Raw genomic sequence first — 5,635 nt, forward strand, 5'->3', positions numbered from 1 at the left:
CTATTTCTCGTCTAGTGGTGTTGTTCCGGAAAGGACCGATAGGTGGCGCGTTGAGTTCGCATTGCGCTCATGTGTGCGAAGAACTAATGATAAAAACATTCAGAGGCGCCCTCATCGCTGTTCAACAACAACAAAAATAACAGTAATTATCCTCAATTTGGAAGGCTTTAATGATCCTGCAAATCAATAATTACACATGTAAGGAAAAAAATGCCACAATATTACAGGAGGCTTTTGTTTACTCCATGTGTAACTCTGTGTTGTCTGTTGTCTGTTCACACTGCTATGCTTTATCTTGGCCAGGTCGCAGTTGCAAATGAGAACTTGTTCTCAACTAGCCTACCTGGTTAAATAAAGGTGAAATAAATAAAAAATGTAAAAACATGAATGTATCAATAGGCCCACATTATAGTATACAGTATACATTATCAAGAGGTTATCTTTAACGAACAGGAAGCCTTTAGGCTACCTACATATTGACAATGCAACACTTGGAAACATTGACCTCAACAGATTTCCTACCAAAGAAATTGCGTCACAGATACAGTCTAATCTAGTGTTCTCAAGTAAGGCCAGTTCAGAGAGGAACATCACAGATAGCGTCCATAAGAAATTGGGCATTTTTCAACTGGAGAGTAGCTCACCAAATATCAGGGTACAAATGAATGTACGGCTGTTGCCATACAGTGAAGCAAATGGCTCATGTTAAAAACTCTGTTTAATGTGACTTAAGAAAGTTGCAATAAAGTTGCAAGAATTCCCAGGTGGTAAACAATGGTTTGAGTTGATCCAGATTACTAATGATGATATTTGGACCTATTTTAACAGCACCCTCAAGTGCACCATGTGTTGATCTGTGTAGGCCTAATACCTATCAGTATGCTCAGTATGCCGTATTATACAGTGCTCTCCATTACTCTTATTTGTATTTGCACAGTAAACAGAGAAACTGGATATAGTGTCGAGATGCTTGTGTCTCCGCCCTAACAATGGGATTCATAGTCCACAACGACGGGCTCTATCACTGCCAGAAGTGATGCAGCCTGGATTCGAACCAAGTACTGCAGTGACACCTCTTGTACTGAGATGCAGTGTTTTAGACCACTGATCGAGAGCATCCTGTCGGGCTGTATCAGCGCCTGGTACGGCAACTGCACCGCCCTCAACCGCAAGGCTCTCCAGGGGGTAATGCGGTCTGCACAATGCATCACCGGGGGCAAACTACCTGCCCTCCAGGACACCATCAACACCCGATGTCACAGGAAGGCCAAAAATACTGAGACTGTAAAACAGCTTCTATCTCAAGGCCATCAGACTGTTAAACAACCATAGAGAGGCTGCTGCCAACATACAGACTCAAATCTCTGATCACTTCAATAAATGGATGTAATATAGGTATCACTGGTCACTTTAAATAACGCCACTTTAATATTGTTTTCATATCCTACATTACTCATCTCATATGTACATTTGAATTTCGAAGTTTACATACATGTTTACATAATGGATTCATTAAAACTCATTTTTCAACCACTCCACACATTTCTTGTTAACAAACTATCGTTTTGACAAGTCGTTTAGGACATCTACTTTGTGCATGACACAAGTCATTTTTCCAAAAATTGTTCACAGACAGATTATTTCACTTATAATTCACTGTATCACAATTCCAGTGGGTCAGAAGTTAACATACACTAAGTTGACTGTGCCTTTAAACAGCTTGGAAAATTCCAGAAAATTATGTAATGGCTTTAGAATCTTCTGATAGGCTAATTGACATCATTTGAGTCAATTGGAGGTGTACCTGTGGATGTGTTTCAAGGCCTACCTTCAAACTCAGTGCCTCTTTGCTTGACATCATGGGGAAATCAAAAGAAATCAGCCAGGACCTCAGAAAAAAATGGAGACCTCCACAAGTCTGGTTCATCCTTGGGAACAATTTCCAAACGCCGGAAGGTTCCACATTCATCTGTACAAACAATAGTACGCAAGTATAAACGCCATGGGACCATGCAGCCGTCATACCACTCAGGAAGGAGACGCGTTCTGTCTCCTAGAGATGAGCGTACTTTGGTGTGAAAAGTGCAAATCAATCCCAAAAAAACAGCAAAGGACCTTGTGAAGATGATGGAGGAAACAGGTACCAAAGTATCTATATCCACAGTCAAATCAAATCAAATCAAATTTTATTTGTCACATACACATGGTTAGCAGATGTTAATGCGAGTGTAGCGAAATGCTTGTGCTTCTAGTTCCGACAATGCAGTAATAACGAACAAGTAATCTAACTAACAATTCCAAAAAAACTACTGTCTTATACACAGTGTAAGGGGATAAAGAATATGTACATAAGGATATATGAATGAGTGATGGTACAGAGCAGCATAGGCAAGATACAGTAGATGATATCGAGTACAGTATATACATATGAGATGAGTATGTAAACCAAGTGGCATAGTTAAAGTGGCTAGTGATACATGTATTACATAAGGATGCAGTCGATGATATAGAGTACAGTATCTACGTATGCATATGAGATGAATAATGTAGGGTAAGTAACATTATATAAGGTAGCATTGTTTAAAGTGGCTAGTGATATATTTACATCATTTCCCATCAATTCCCATGATTAAAGTGGCTGGAGTAGAGTCAGTGTCATTGACAGTGTGTTGGCAGTAGCCACTCAATGTTAGTGGTGGCTGTTTAACAGTCTGATGGCCTTGAGATAGAAGCTGTTTTTCAGTCTCTCGGTCCCAGCTTTGATGCACCTGTACTGACCTCGCCTTCTGGATGACAGCGGGGTGAACAGGCAGTGGCTCGGGTGGTTGATGTCCTTGATGATCTTTATGGCCTTCCTGTAGCATCGGGTGGTGTAGGTGTCCTGGAGGGCAGGTAGTTTGCCCCCGGTGATGCATTGTGCAGACCTCACTACCCTCTGGAGAGCCTTACGGTTGAGGGCGGTGCAGTTGCCATACCAGGCGGTGATACAGCCCGCCAGGATGCTCTCGATTGTGCATCTGTAGAAGTTTGTGAGTGCTTTTGGTGACAAGCCGAATTTCTTCAGCCTCCTGAGGTTGAAGAGGCGCTGCTGCGCCTTCCTCACGATGCTGTCTGTGTGAGTGGACCAATTCAGTTTGTCTGTGATGTGTATGCCGAGGAACTTAAAACTTGCTACTCTCTCCACTACTGTTCCATCGATGTGGATGGGGGGGTGTTCCCTCTGCTGTTTCCTGAAGTCCACAATCATCTCCTTAGTTTTGTTGACGTTGAGTGTGAGGTTATTTTCCTGACACCACACTCCGAGGGCCCTCACCTCCTCCCTGTAGGCCGTCTCGTCGTTGTTGGTAATCAAGCCTACCACTGTTGTGTCGTCCGCAAACTTGATGATTGAGTTGGAGGCGTGCGTAGCCACGCAGTCGTGGGTGAACAGGGAGTACAGGAGAGGGCTCAGAACGCACCCTTGTGGGGCCCCAGTGTTGAGGATCAGCGGGGAGGAGATGTTGTTGCCTACCCTCACCACCTGGGGGCGGCCCGTCAGGAAGTCCAGTACCCAGTTGCACAGGGCGGGGACGAGACCCAGGGTCTCGAGCTTGATGACGAGCTTGGAGGGTACTATGGTGTTGAATGCTGAGCTGTAGTCGATGAACATCATTCTCACTTAGGTATTCCTCTTGTCCAGATGGGTTAGGGCAGTGTGCAGTGTGGTTGAGATTGCATCGTCTGTGGACCTATTTGGGCGGTAAGCAAATTGGAGTGGGTCAAGGGTGTCAGGTAGGGTGGAGGTGATATGGTCCTTGACTAGTCTCTCAAAGCACTTCATGATGACGGATGTGAGTGCTACGGGGCGGTAGTCGTTTAGCTCAGTTACCTTAGCTTTCTTGGGAACAGGAACAATGGTGGCCCTCTTGAAGCATGTGGGAACAGCAGACTGGTATAGGGATTGGTTGAATATGTCCGTAAACACACCGGCCAGCTGGTCTGCGCATGCTCTGAGGGCGCGGCTGGGGATGCCGTCTGGGCCTGCAGCCTTGCGAGGGTTAACACGTTTAAATGTCTTACTCACTTCGGCTGCAGTGAAGGAGAGACCGCATGTTTTCGTTGCAGGCCGTGTCAGTGGCACTGTATTGTCCTCAAAGCGGGCAAAAAAGTTATTTAGTCTGCCTGGGAGCAAGACATCCTGGTCCGTGACTGGGCTGGGTTTCTTCCTGTAGTCCGTGATTGACTGTAGACCCTGCCACATGCCTCTTGTGTCTGAGCCGTTGAATTGAGATTCTACTTTGTCTCTGTACTGGCGCTTAGCTTGTTTGATAGCCTTGCGGAGGGAATAGCTGCACTGTTTGTATTCAGTCATGTTACCAGACACCTTGCCCTGATTAAAAGCAGTGGTTCGCGCCTTCAGTTCCACACGAATGCTGCCATCAATCCACGGTTTCTGGTTAGGGAATGTTTTAATCGTTGCTATGGGAACGACATCTTCAACGCACGTTCTAATGAGAGTCCTATATCGACATAATCTGAAAGGCCGTTCAGCAAGGAAGAATCCACTTCCCCAAAACCAGATAAAGCCAGACTACGGTTTGCAACTGCACATGGGGACAAAGATCGTACTTTTTGGAGCAATGTCCTCTGGTCTGATGAAACAAAAATAGAACTGTTTGGCCATAATGACCGTCATTATGTTTGGATGAAAAAGGGGAGGCTTGCAAGCCGAAGAACACCATCCCAACCATGAAGCATGGGGGTGGCAGCATCATGTAGGGGTGGCAGCATCATGTGGGGGTGCTTTGCTGCAGGAGGTACTGGTGCACTTCACAAAATAGATGGCATCATGAGGAAAGAAAACTATCTGGACATTTTGAAGCAACATCTCAAGACATCAGTCAGGAAGTTACAGCTTGGTCGTAAATGGGTCTTCCAAATGGACAATGACCCCAAGCATACTTCCAAAGTTGTGGCAAAATGGGTTAAGGACAACAAAGTCAAGGTATTGGAGGGGCCATCACAAAGCCCTGACCTCAATCCTATAGAAAATGTGTGGGCAGAACTGAAAAAGCGTTTGTGAGCAAGGAGGCCTACAACCTGACTCAGTTACACCAGCTCTGTCAGGAGGAATGGGCCAACTTATTGTGGGAAGCTTGTGGAAGGCTACCCAAAATGTTTGACTCAAGTTAACCAATTTAAAGGCAATGCTACCAAATTCTAATTGAGTGTATGTAAACTTCTGATCCACTGGGAATGTGATGAAATAAATCAAATCTGAAATAAATCATTCTCTCTACTATTATTCTGACATTTCACATTCTTAAAATAAAGTGGTGATCCGGACTGACCTAAGACAGGGAATTTTTACTCAGATTAAATGTCAGGAATTGTGAAAAACTGAGTTTCAATGTATTTGGCTAAAATGTATGTAAACTTCCCACTTCAACTGTATATACTTTATTCTATACTATTTACTGCATCTTGACTATGCCACACGACCATCGCTCATTCATATATTTATATGTACATTCTCTTATTCATCCCTTTACATTTGTGTGTATAAGGTAGTTGTTGTGAATTTGTTAGATTACTTGTTCTATATTACTGCACTGTTGGAACTAGAAGCACAAGCATTTTGCTACACTCGCATTAA

The sequence above is a fragment of the Oncorhynchus tshawytscha genome, linkage group LG03, assembly GCF_018296145.1.
Source record: "Oncorhynchus tshawytscha isolate Ot180627B linkage group LG03, Otsh_v2.0, whole genome shotgun sequence".
In the NCBI taxonomy this organism is placed as follows: Eukaryota; Metazoa; Chordata; class Actinopteri; order Salmoniformes; family Salmonidae; genus Oncorhynchus; species Oncorhynchus tshawytscha.